At 39.5% G+C, this 14,483-nt stretch overlaps 1 long non-coding RNA gene across 1 annotated transcript in view; it reads left to right on the forward strand.

Annotated features, from left to right (window-relative positions):
• The first annotated feature begins 10,364 nt into the window (after positions 1–10,364).
• LOC134477157 (uncharacterized) overlaps positions 10,365–14,483 on the forward strand; it is a 74,807-nt gene continuing 70,688 nt past the window's right edge. The window contains exon 1 of the long non-coding RNA XR_010049068.1: positions 10,365–10,442. This is a non-coding gene — a long non-coding RNA (uncharacterized LOC134477157). The remainder of the gene's footprint in view (positions 10,443–14,483) is intronic.

Genomic DNA, 14,483 nt, shown 5'->3' on the forward strand with positions numbered 1-14,483 from the left:
AAGCATCTTGCTGGCAAGTGCGAAATTCTAAATTCCATTCCTGGTACCAAAACCAATTTAAGTGATCTCATTGTTAAGCCATGCAAACAAAAACCATTTGGGCTAATGTCATGAGTGTTCATTAAATAGAACTGTATAACCTATATGTGAAAGCCAACATCCAGAAACACACACACACACACACACACACACACACACACACACACACATAAATTTAAATTATATATAACTCTCAAATATTTGTATGGCCAGTTTTTTTAGTGGAAACCCTTAACAAAGGCAGAAGCCTGTAAGAGCAAAAAAGGAAAAGAAATTGACATGAACATGTCGTGATTTGTGTTTGGTCGCACCCCCAAGCCTCATGCAGTCATGGAGGTGACTGAATCTAGCATTTGTGATTGGTTAGCTGTCTAGTGCTGGGATTGGTGGTGTGGTGCTGCACCTGCCCAGGGATGACTAGCTGGCATACAATGTATGGGAAGGAGGCGTGCTTTTCTCCTTTTGCCCTTTTCATGTTTGTCACTTGCTGTCCTCAGCCACACTACCCTGGCTTGGAGTCACCTGAGTATGATTTGAAACCTCCAAAAACTGGAAGCTAAATAAACATTTCCTTTCCTTATGTTGGACATCAGGTATTTTGTCTCAAAAACAAGAAAAAAGTAACCAAGAGAAAGCACCAAAAAAAATTTTTTTTAATGATACAGCTGCAGATTTTTTAAACCAGTCATTAAACAGATTAACAGGTAGATGAACAAACAAGAAAACATACAGAACACATAAAACAATTAAATTAAGTGCACTCTGAGATCCATTGGCCATGCTTAATTATAATAAACTTTTCTTTAGTTTTATGTTCATAACTATAAAAGACTAGTCAGATACTCTTCTGGAAATTAGTTCTCCTGTTTATTTGTTTGAGAAAGGGCTCCCTATGTAATTCAGGCTGGTCTTGAACTTGAAGTGATCCTCCTGCCTCAGACTCCCTAGTTTTGGGATTGTAGTTCCAGCTAGAACTCCCTTTTAAAAAATATACAAGTCATGGCAGTATTTTTAAAAACATTTAAAGCTATTCTGAACAACACTGTAGTCTTATAGTCACTAAAAGTCAGAAGAGGAAAAGAAAGGCTATAGATTGCTAAATGGGATATTTGTTTGGTATCTCTCCTTATAAAACCAAGTTCAAGGCCTTATCTTTTTATCCTGTAACTTACATTTGGAGAAAAACCAACATTTAGAAATATTCCTTCATAAATTTGTTCCAAGTTCATAAAGTATAACCTAAGGGTCACATTTCTGGGGCAGGCATTGAGTAACCTATAAATATTTAATATGCAGTGCACAGCTTTAAGATCTCCCTTATATGCACACAGAGAAAAAAGAGAAAACAGAGAATTACAGAGTCAGCTCTTTCTTTCTTTCTTTCTTTCTTTCTTTCTTTCTTTCTTTCTTTCTTTCTTTCTTTCCTTCTTTCTTTTTCCAGACAGGGGGTTTTGTTATACTAATGATGAACTCACTATCTGGTCCAAGTTGGCCTCAAATTCATGGTGATCCTCCTGCCTCAGCCTCCTGATTACAGTTGAGATTACATATGTGCACCACCATGCCCATCTATGATCAGATTTTTCAAAGGAAATCAAGCCTGAAGCAGAACTGCCCAGGAGAACTTCTCTGTCCTGTTATCTCAGGGTCCAGTTAGCCTGCAGTAGGCAGCTGTGTTGTTTGTCCTGACCAGCCCAAGCCTTCCTAGTCATCATGTGGAAATCTGTTGCTTATGTCAGAGACAACTGTCTTCGTTCCCAGCTCCAATCTTTGTCAAGCAATCAGGAAAGCAAGAAAAAGAAATTGTACACAAGAGCTGAGACTTACGCAAAGATTCACCTCAAAGATCATTATATTTAAGGGCCTGTAATACATGAAAGGTACTCACAGAGAGCTTAAAAAGTCTAGAGATATCACTTAGTAACTATAAATCACGTACCATTTTAGATAGGGAAATAAAGTTGAGGCCAAAACGATCATTAAAATACTAGAACTAAATATGGTGGAGCGAGAATTATGAGGTCTCAGAAAACAAAGAAACAAACAAAACCCTATAAAGAGGGTAGACTGGAGCCCCTAGGACTTGGAAGGTCATGACAGGCAGCTGAGAAGGGCTGAAATGGAGCCCTCGCTGAGGGCCTGTGAGAAACTTTCTTACCTTGCGCCTCCCTCCCCCTTCCCACATGGAGGACAGGCAGGACTGGCCAGGCAGCCTAATAATCATTCCCAGGGCAACAAGAAAGACCACTGGGGTTTTACTCTCACACTTTTATCCTGCAGCTCCCACCCTTTCCCTGATAACTAATACCAAGAAATGTTAAATATCGGAGTTTTCTGATAGAAAAAGTCTCTGGGTGGGAGAGGAGAGGAATAAGAAGGGAATTTTTTAAAAGGCGGACTCTGGGGGGTAGGGAGGAAACCAGCAAAGTCCTTCTTGGGTTGAGTCCATAGACCTCGTGAGGCCCCAAGGATGTCTGTTACCATCTGCATGCCCAGTTCAGTCTACACAATCTAGGAAATGTTCCAGTCACCCAAAAACAGGACAGCCGTGGCATCAGAGAGACTGAGTTGACCCCTTTTAGCTTAATGAGAAAGGACTGAAGGCACAGTTTAGAGGGTTTCCTTTTCTCTGAAGTGTCAGGACCCAGAGACACACATGATTTAAGGTGAGTGCTTTTTTGAGTGTCACCCCAAAGGCTGGTCCTCACCAGGGTCTCAGGATTGGGTTTCCATGCTGGTTATGTGCAAGTCTTTGCTTAAGACATTGGATGGGTCTATTTTTATATGTGTCACTCTGGTGGGCAAACTTGTGACCCAAAACAGAGTATATTGACCTGAGGGAGTGTGTACCCTGCAACATTTCTTCCCATTTCTGATTTGAAGGAGCCAATTCCTCTTGCCTTTGGTGCTTTTATATATAAGCACTCATTTTATGGGGACTTGGGGCTCTTTAACTGCCAAATAAAGAAAGACCCAGTCCTGCAGAAGTTGACAGAAAGGAAGAAAGAGAAATTGCTGGTGACAGGGTAGCTATGGCTATGCTTCAGGAAGCAAAGGGCTGAGGAATGTGGGGGAGAAAACAATGAAGAGCCTTTGGCTGGGTTCAGAAAAGTTGCATTCCTGCCTCCTCTTTCATCTCCTGGATGGCTGGCCAAGCGATGTGCTGGACCAGGTCTGAGGGGTTTCCTGCAGCTGAGGTAAGGGATGCAACCCACCCTGATCAGAAAGTGAAGAATGAAATTACTTACTGATTGATAGTCTTAACCTTCTAAGTAAGGATTTTTATTTCTTTGTTTTTGAAGACACAGTTACATAGTTGCTACATAGTTCAGGCTGGCCTCAAACTCCAGTGAACCTTCTGCCTCAGCCTCTAGAGTGCTAGAATTATAGATACGTGTGCCATACCTAGCTTGAAGAATTTCTAGAGGAACTGAAGGTGAGCCAAACAACATATTAAGATCCTGTCTCACACAAACAAGTTAAACAAACAGAAAACCACAACCAAAACAACAACAGAAAAGAATGAACAGCCCTAAAGAGAGAGCTCAACATGCTCAGTCTTCCCTCTTTCTTTCTTGGTCTTGATCAGTGATTGGCCTATGAACCAAATCTGGCCCTCAGCCTTTTTTTTCCCAACCCATACCCTACTAATGGTTTTTACATTTTTAAATACTTAGGATGGAAAAGAATAATATTTTGTGACACATGTAAATTATAAGGACATCAAATTTCAATGTCCACGAGTTTTTGTTGGCTTTGTGCGGCCTTTACTCATTTGTGTATTCACTGTGGCTGCTCCTGTACCCAGGGTAGTGCTGAGTACCTGTGAGCAGGATGGTATTTATTGCCTATCACATATAAAGCAGACACTGTCTTGTCCTCTATAGGAAAAGTATGCAGACTCCTTCTCTGGCCAGGAAAACAGGAAGCACATTGTCAAAAGGAGACCATGATAAGTAAATAAAAGGAAGAAAGAAATGTTCAAGTGAGGCAGTAGGAAGAAAAACAATGAAAAAAATTCTGCATCTGATGAATGCTATAAGTCAAAGGCAACTGCACCAGATATTCTGTTCATCCATTAGCAGAAAGCTAATAGCAAGTACCTCACAGGAAGATTTATATTTTCAAATATAAAAGATAATATAGTAAATAAAAATCAAGTCTTAACTGTCTTCATATTTGAAGACAAAGCGTTCACTTTTTCGGAGGACCAGGGAACCACAGATCCTATCCCTGGCCAACACTACCGCCTGCCCAGGACACACCGGGGGACACACCGGGGGACCGAGGAATCAGGAATCCCCTGCTTCAGACAGTGTCAACACCCACCCTGGACCCCATGCAACCTGAGTGGGAAAGCAGAATGGCCAAAGTGCCAAATCTTAATCATCTGTAAAATAGGGTCTTCGTAGCACAGGACAGCAGATGTGATGACCAAAAGACTAACCTGATCAAGAGTAACACCCAGGAGGAGAGTTCCATTTCAGGACTGTAGCATTACCTTTCCACAGAGACAACATAAGGGCCAATCTTGTGAGACAGGCTTACAGAGAGCGAGAGCTAAACAGGGATCTTTTGGGAACTCCTGGGAGGTCAGGGCTAGGAGAGGAGGATCATGGGACCTGTATTCTGTGATGCACCAGGTTGGAAGGTGTGATTGTCAGAGGAGGCAGACCTGAAGGAGAAGGCATTTAGTCCAGTCCTGTGATTGAGCTCATGCCCTGCTGCCTATATCTAGCTGAAATTAGTGTTCTGAATTACTATAGGTCAATATATGGGTGGCCTAATTGTCTTTGCTGAAATCATAGACCCCTTTGTTATGGTTAAGGACTGCTCATAAGAGGTTCTTAAGGTTTATCAATATCCAGTTGATACTTTATGTCATTGTTGCTGTGACTTTATTGTATAGCTAAGATGACACAGGTGACAATTGGTTTTCCCTCTATGCCAATATTTGGGTGGTCTGAAGTTCATAAACAGTACCAGGGCTTAGTCTCAAAGAGTTAGACAGTGGACCAAAGAACCCATAAACCCTAACACAAAAACCAAACTAACAACAGCAACAATAACTACAATGACAACAACAGAAATAGTATCATGAAAAGATGAGGCAACAAAATGTTTCCCCAATTCTCCCAAACCTCATTCGGAGGTGCTTGAGAGGAGGAAATCATAGACCACACAGCAAAAAAGTCCAAATGGATATCATTAGAAGTACAACAGTTCAGTAAGGTGCTTGGTGAATTTGAAGAAGATATAAGCAATCAGGTAATGACCCTAATAGAACAAATGATCAGAAAGTCTACATGGGACACAAATAAAAATATAGCAGAGTTAAAGAAAGAGATGCAAAATATGAATGCTCAGCATAGAAAAAATGGGAATCTATTAAAAAGGCACAGACAAAGCCCAGGAGATGAAAAGCACAATTGAAAGTGTGGTTAGTAGAAGCAATAAATGAAGGAAAGAGTGTCAGGTCTAGGGACAGGGCTGTAGTCAGTGATTAGTTAAGGGGAGACACTTTGAAAAACCACAGGAGAACATGAAAAATGGATTTACCAAGTCTTAGATGATTCAAAGAAGATTATTATGAATAACTGGAATTAGTGAAGAATCAGAAGACAATGCAAAGGACATTTAAAGAAATCCTCTGTTTATACAAGTAATAGAAAAAATTCCAAATGTGGAAAAATAGCTTAATGTACAGATAAGTGAGGCATATAGAACCCTTAATAGCCATGATCAGAAAAAGAAACTACTCCATGTAACATAATAATTAAAATACCAGAAGCACAATACAAGACTGCTAGAGAAAAGCACAGAATCACCTATGAAGAAAAACCCATCATATTTATAACGGATTTCTCAAAACAAATTTTGAAGGCAAAGAAAGCATGGACTGAAATGTGTCAAGCTCTAAAAGAAAACTCACAATCCTGACTGTTATATTCTGCAAAATTATCTTTTAAAATTGATGAAGAAAGAAACTACTTTCATACACACACACACACACACACACACAAAAAAAAAAAAAAAAAAAAAAAAAAAAAAAACATAAAGATGTTCATGGCCACCAAACACTCCAGAAAATTCTCAAAGATATTATATCAGGAAACAATGCCAAAATGTCTAACACGGTGAATACACCAGGTAGAGTAAATAATTAAATTTCAAGAGAAAGAGAGCAAAACAAACAGAAAAATAATACAATGATTAACAGAACTATTCAACAGGAAGAGACAATAAACATATATTCACTGAACTATGATGTGCCCAACTTCATAAAATGAACATTAATTGACTTAAAAGATCAGATAAACATAAACACGTGTAGTGTAGCACCTCAATAACCCACTATCACAAATAGACAAATTAATTGAACAAAAAATATCAACAAAGAAATATAGTTTTAAAAAACTTTTGAAAAAATGGATTCAATACTTACAAAGGAAAGAAAGACACAAAACAATGTAATTAGCAATGAAAAAGGTGAAATAATAATGGACACTGCTGAAGTCCAGAAGATTATTAGCAGCTACTTCATAAACATGTACATATTGCCATCCAGGTGTGGCAATGTGTGACTGTAATCGCAGCACTTGGGAGGCTGAGCCAGGAGGATCACTGTGAGTTCAAGGCCAGCCTGGGCTACGTAATGAGTTTAAGGCCAATCAGAACTATATAGGAAGACATTGTCTCATAAAACAACCAACCAACTAACCAAACAAACAAAAACATATGTCAAAAATTGGAAAACACAGAAGGAATGAAGAGATTCCATACATATGAATTACCAAAATGGAACCAAGAAGACTTAAAATCCTTGAGGAATTCTATAACAGACAATGACATTGAAGCAATAACTTAAAAAACAAACAAATAATAACAAAAAACCCTAAACTACCAACTGAGGAAAGTCCAGTACCTGATGTACTGACAGCCAAATTCTACAAGTACTTCAGGAATATTCTAATATCAATACTCCTCAAACCCTTTATTGAAATTGACAGGGAAAGATTACTTCCAAAATACTTCTTGGAAACTAACATTACTTGATCCCAAAATCAGACATGATCTAAGACAGAGAGAGAGAGAGAGAGAGAGAGAGAGAGAGAGAGAGACAGAGAGAGAAACTTCATATTAATTTCTCTAAAGAATATAGATGTATGGGCCAGGGATTTAGCTCCGTGGCATAAGTGCCTGCCTGGCAAGCACAAGGTCATGAGTTTGATCCCCAGTACAAAAACAAAACAAAAAATATATAAATAAACACACACACACACACACACACACACACACACATATATATATATATATATATATATATATATATATTATGCAAAAATCTCTAATAAGATACTGTCAAGTAGAATGCAGCAAATCATTGAAAAGATCATGCACTATGACCTAGTAGGCTTCATCCCAATGATGCAAGGGTGGTTCAGGTAAAAGTCAACAAATGCAATTCTTCACATAAACATAAGCAAGAACAAAACACACGATCACCCCAATAGATGCAGAAAAGGCATTTGACAAATCTAATATCCATTCATGATTTAAAACAAAACCTGAAGAAAATTCGGACTGAAGGACCATATCTCAATCTGATAAAAGCCATTTATGATCTGTCAGCATCATGTTAAATGGGGGAACACATGAAAGTCTTCCCACTACAATCAGTAAAAAGACAAAGATGTTCATTATCATCATGCCTGTTTGCAGTCCTTAAAACTTAGCCAGAGAAATCCAGCAAGACAAAGACATAAAAGGAATATATATTGAAAACAAGTCAAAATATCATTATTTGCACGATATATTCCTTTACTTACAAGACCTACAAAGCTCCACAAAAGACTTCTAGACTTGATATTCAAATTCAGCAGAGTAGCAAGATAGCAGGATATAAAATAAACACACAAAAATCAATAGTACTCGTATACACTAGTAATGAACTAAACTAATTTACATATAAATTACAAAAAAATAGAAATTAGGAAAACAGTAGCATTCATAATAATATCCAAAAAATTAATAATTAGGTATTAAACTGACCAAGGAAGCAAAAGATCTGTACCAGGAAAATTACGTCATTCTGAAAAAAATAAATCAACTAGGAAATTAAAAAAATGGAAAATAGGGCTGGGGATACAGCTTAGTGGCATAAGCACCTGCCTGGCAAGAACAAGGTCCTGAGTTCAATTCCCAGTACCCACCCCCAATAGTCCCTGTTCCTGGATAGAAACAAACATAGTCAACATGGCTGTACTTCAGAATTTGACATACAGATTTATGCAATCACAATCAAGATACCAATGATATTTCTCTGATCCACAGAGCAGAATCCTAAAGTTTCTATTGAGCCAGAAGAGACTCAGAATAGAAATAGCAAGCCTTGCTAGCAAAAGTAAAACAAGTAACATCACAACCTCAGACTTCAAGTTATACTATAAAGCTACAGTGATTAAAACAACATGGTTCTACCACAAAAATAGGCACATGCATCAGTAGGACAGAATAGAAAGTACAGAAACAGTATGTATTTGATCTTTGACAAAGGAGTCAAAAGCATACACTGAAGGAAAAATAAGTTAAAAAATAAAAAATCAATACATTGTGTTGGGAAAGCTATTTATTTGCATGTGGAAGATGGAGGCCAGATCCACATATCTCACCATATACTAAACTAAAGTCAAAATGAATCAAATATCTAAATATTAAAATAAAATCTTTTGGAAGGTAAAATAGGTACAAGTATTGAAAACATAGAAATAGGCAAAGACTTCTTGAACAGAACCTCAATGTCACAAGAAATAATACTGAGAACCTACAAATGGAATTGCATCATATCCAAAAGCTTCCCCCAGCAAAGGAAACAATCAACAGAGCGAAGAGATACCCTAAAACGGGGTGGGAGGGAAACTCTTACACGCTTCCTCCTGCTGAATACATAACCAATACCCTCTCCTCTCTTTAGCCAGAGGCAGCCACAGGATATGCAAATGCTGGCCCCAGGAGGCTGGAGCCCACTGTAAAGGTGACAGTGAGCTACAGATGACTGGAAGTGATAAGCAGGTATAAAGATCTGCTAAACATAAATCTCTGTTCTGCTGTGTTGCCACTTTCTGTTCCCCTCCCTCCTGTCCCTTACTACAAAAGATCTTTACCTGTCTGTACATGGGGAGATGGTTAATTAAGGTAATGGACTTCTTTATCTCCACAGAGCTAACTTTGAATAAACCCTTTCTCCTTTTTTACCAAAATATATGGCCTCCTCTGTTTGGGTCAGCAGGGAACAAACAAATCTGAACTTAAGTGGATAGTACCATTACTATTAGGAAAAAGGAGCAAACAACCAGATGTGTGTGCTCCATGGGACAAGTTTATTTCAGAACAAACCTGAGATGGACTTCCCCGGCACTTACACCAGACTGGTGATTCTCTTACAGACTGTAGGGTCGCAGTGGGGAAAGTTCAGGGAAAGGGTGTTGTGGCTTCCTGCCAAGGAGAGGAACAGGAGGAGTTGTTGCCCAAAGAGGAGGCTTGGGAATGCTAGGTACTGGTGGTTGTTAGCAGCAGCAGGGCTGGATAATGATGGGAGTTAGGGGTGTAGCTGTGCCATGTAGAGGTTTTGCAGTGGCCTCTAGCCAGCATGGGCTGGCCTTGGTCAGGTTCCTTTAATTACCGCATAAAGGTTTTGCAACGTGGGTTCAGAAGTCTTCATACTAGTGGCCACTTCCAATACAAATCTGAATTGGTGGCAAGACCAACCAACAAAACATAATGCGGTTCCCAGGAGATAGTTTCAGGTTGCTGCTCATGAAGGACAAGTGTCATACACACAGCAGACAAGAAGAAAACAGCTACAGACATAGGATCTCCAAATGATAGAAGGGAACTATTATAAGTCTCAACCTGCTAAGTGTGAGATACACCAAGTTCATGTTCCTCAAAATTGAAGAGTGAATTCTAAGGAATGATAGAGTAGGAAGTATTTACAATGGGGAGGACAGCTCCTGTGAGACAGGAGGGGGCCCAAGTGCATAGCCATAGATCCCACTTTCCACAGGAAGTTTTATAGAGCAAAATCACAAGATAGGTGCAAAATCACAAAGAGGTTACAATATGGGTGAATCAAGATTACAAGTATAGCTGCTTAGGTTATAATGGCCCACTCAAGAAAGTCATCCACAGGAAACCAAGAATTGAGAAACAAGTGAGACTTTATTTGGAACTGCAAGGTCACAGGCAAGTGCAGCTACTGACTCCAATCCTTTGTTTCCCTTTCTTTTTCCCATGTGTGAATTCACAAGGTCAGATGGTTGCCATGGATACCACTTCTTACAGCCTCATCATTACTTTGGAATGAGACCTTCTTACATATCTGGTGAGATGCCACACAGTAGGTAAGTACCTGGCCGTTTGTCCACCTTGAGATAATACAATTTGTTTCTCTTTCCATAGTTTATGGCCAGATAAAGGGAAGGTGGCCTTTTGGGAGGTTGGACAAAGTTCACTCACTGTTTGAAGTCTAACTGGTAGCTAAGCACCTAAACTATAATCGATGGGTTATAAAATAGTGAAGTTTTCAAAACTAGGGTGGCAAGGTTCTAAGAGAAAAGGACAAATAAAAAAAAAAAGCAAATAGCAGGGGATTACAAATGCCCTTACAAGGTAATGTTGATCCAATGGAGTTGCATAGCAACATAGAAAGAACAAGGATCTTTTTGAGAAGACCTGAGTCTACAGCCTGGTCACCCATTTGGGTGACTCATGTCTGTCTACACTTTATTGGACCAGGTGATAGCAATCACCTCCATGGGGAGGCATTAAGCCCTAGTCCTTTTGTCTCTGTCTTGAGACCTGGCCTTCAATGAATGTCTCCAGTCACAGTCATGATGTATGCTCCTTCTCTGCACTGACTCCCTCAAGGGCCTGTCTCTGTCTGACTGCCTAGAATATTTCTACCTAACTTAGCGTTCCATAATACCACACTTACTGAAGTTAATAGGGAAAGGTAGATTCATAAAGAGTGGGCTTGTACCAGCAGAAATGAAAAGCATGGCAGCAGTGGGGAGAAAATGGCATGGGGTGGCAGGAGGAGTGGATGGACTGTGGATAAATTGGGTTTTAGGATTCAAAAATGTACATCTTACCATGGCACCTCTCCCTGGGTCATTCAGGATGTGATTGACTATCATTGGCAGGGTGCTGAGTGAGCTCAATTGTGTCTACTGTGTATGTACTTTCCCATAATTCATGTTATTATAATTAGATGATGCTATGCACTCCATGTGTATGAATCATTAACAAGTTCCAAGTGAGGAAAGATCATTGTGGGTCATGAAGATGGCTCTAATAAGCATGTGCCCTGGCCTGGAATGTTAGAAATTTCCTGGGTCTTTATTTATTCTTATTTTTATTTCCCTTAGAACAAAGAGGCACTGCTCTGGGGCATTGCCTAAGTTCAGGTGAGTGGAGGGGTAGTGGTTCCATAGCATTAATTGTAATTATTTATATTAACTCCTATACTAATTTATTCCTCTTAATCAAAAGAATCAGTACAAGCTGGGTAAAATAGTGCACATCAGTATTCCCAGTAACATAGGAGGCAGAGGAAAGAGGATTTCAAATATGAGACCAGATTGGGTAATTTAAAAAGACTCTCTTCAAATAAAAATAAAAAGGTTAAAAAGATAGTGGATAGATAAGAGCAGATTACAGAGGCTGCCTGAGACAGACAACACAGATGCCAAAATAAAGCATCGTGGGGAGGCCCAAACAGAGGGAGATGGATCCTCTCAACCCAGGAAGAAACTAAATGGAAAAGAACCAGTCAAACATGCTGTCCCAGGGCTATTATTGGAGCAGCTAAGATTCAGGGCTCTCACTGCAGGGCCCAAACTTGTTCAGCCATGACTCATCGAGCCGCCCAAATTCCTGCAGCTTCTACTCATGGAACCGCAGTCGCACTGAAGTGCAGTCATACTGAAGTCAGAGGTCAGTGAGCCCAATGGAGAACGGAGCCGACAAGGGACCTGCATTGACCTGCAGTGAGTGCTGGGAATAAGACCCTTCCAAGGGAAAGGAGCACCAATGGGGTGACATTTGGAATCGGGAAGGACTGGCAGGAACAGCAGTGACTTCAGTCAGTTGTTCCCTTCCCAGACCAGATTGGTGGTGTATGCTTGGAGTGGGCCACATCCCTGCCTGGGACCCAATAAGTTGTCCGAAACCAATTCCCTATGCGTGGCACACACTTCCACAGTGAAGGCCTCAGCAAGTTGACTGACCCGGAGGGCAGGGCAGTATATGCCCCTGTTTGCACTTCAATAGCACATTGGAGTGGGCAGGATTACCTAGTCAGTGGGCTTCAGAAAAACCATAACCAACAAGGAAAGGGACTGGGACCTCCTGTATACACCTGTATGGAAGAAACCATAAACATGACAAGAGGAAGAAATAAGAAAAAGTCTCTAGCCCCCAGCCCTGAGAACACTGATCCAAGAGTGGTAAATACAAAAGAGATTGAAGGCAGCAAACATGCAATACCAGACACGGCATCAGTGGACATAAAGAGATATCTTTGGGACATCATAGATGAGCTCAAAAGTGGAATATTTAATCAAGTAAAGCAAGGTATGAGTAGATTAATAAAAGAAACGCTAAGCACCTCTCACCAAGACACAGATGAAAGAATGAACACAAAGAAAGGAGAGAAACATTCAGTGAAGAATATAAAGAAAATACAGAATACATGAAGCAGGTTCAAAGAGACTACCAGGAAATAAAAAAACTCCATTGAAAGCTGGCAAAACTGCTTGAAAAAACTAAGGATAGATTTTTAAAATTTGAAGACAGGTTTGCAATGTGTGATCATGAAAGGAAAAATTTCTTAAAAATAACAAGGAAACAGGCAGTAACAATACAAAAGCTAGAAGACAACAAGAGCATCTATAACTTAAGAATAAAGAATGTGAATAAAGAAGCAGGGATACAAACAAAGAAATTACAAAGGCTATTCACAAAAATAATTAAGGAAAACTTCCCAAACATAGGAAAAGGAAATGATATTCAGATGTATGAGGCATACAGAACTCCAGACACCCACAACCAAAACAGAGCCACACCCAGATATATAATAATCCAGATCTCAGAAATACAATATAAGAATAGAATATTAAAAGCCATCAGAGAAAAGAAACAGATCATCTATAAAGGAAAACTCATCAAAATTATGACAGACTTCTCAACACAGACCATTATATCAAGAAGAGCTTGGAGCGAAGTATTCCAAGCCTTGAAAGAAAATAACCTCCAGTTCAGATTGATTTACCATGCAAAACTGTCTCTAGGATTAATGGAGAAACAAGATGCTTCCAAGACAAAGAGGAACTGGGGGAATTTTCAACCACCAATCTAACCCTACAGAGAATACTGAAGGACATTCTAGAGAGAGAGAAAAGTACCAGGATTCCAGGAATGTGGCAGAGAGGCCTCAATGAATGGAGCAGAAAATGGAATGAAAGAGAAAAGCAGACAACTAATGGCAGAAAAAGAGCACAACAGAAATGAGACAGAGAAGGTTGGTTATAATCTCTAATATAGATGGCCTTGATACACCAAAGAGAGAGAGAGAGAGAGAGAGAGAGAGAGAGAGAGAGAGAGAGAAGAGAGAGAGAGAGAGAAACACAGGTAGAGTATATCAGGAGATAGGGTCCACCGAGATGCTCTTTATAGGAAATATAATTTAACCTGAAAAAGGGTTTATGGACCAAAAATCAAATATGAGAAAGCAATGCTGTATGGGACAGGGAACCAGAGCGTAATAGGGGTAACTCGACCAGCACCTGCAGATAGTTTGGAAAGTCAGGCTTTAGTATGTATAGGAATACAACTTGAGATCAAGTTCAGGAGTGAGAAGGTTCAGAACCATTTAGGTAAATAGCAGGTCCCCCCCCCAATCTAAAAACAGAGGGAATTGGTGAGACCCAAAAATTCACAGTGCACCCTCGGGGAGTGAAAGGGGAGGAATAGTCTAAAAAAAGAAGGCAGAGGATATCGTTAATAGTGTACCAGGATTTAAAACCCACATTACTCACACCGCTCTGCTTAGATAGTTTATATTCTGTCCCAGTTTGTCTACTTGCACTAGATCTGAGGACACAGATAGCTATCCCAAAAATAACAGGCTATAGTATAGTAATCATCCTCAATTTCCTATTAACTTAATCTGGAGCCCTGTATAACTTATACTGTTTTATCATGACTGATCTTAGTTAAATCTGGTTTGTTTGATAGTTGTTTGGTATCAACAGATTTTATTCAAAACTGTTATGTTTGATAGTATCAAGTCTGAGAGTATAGGCAACTATACTGAAGATGACAAGATTCACTACGATATCCATTCTGGTTTGATTATTATCTGTTTCTGAAATTTTACACTA

This window comes from Cavia porcellus, unplaced genomic scaffold, assembly GCF_034190915.1.
Source record: "Cavia porcellus strain 051 isolate PalLab524CR breed Dunkin Hartley unplaced genomic scaffold, mCavPor4.1 scaffold_8, whole genome shotgun sequence".
In the NCBI taxonomy this organism is placed as follows: domain Eukaryota; kingdom Metazoa; phylum Chordata; class Mammalia; order Rodentia; family Caviidae; genus Cavia; species Cavia porcellus.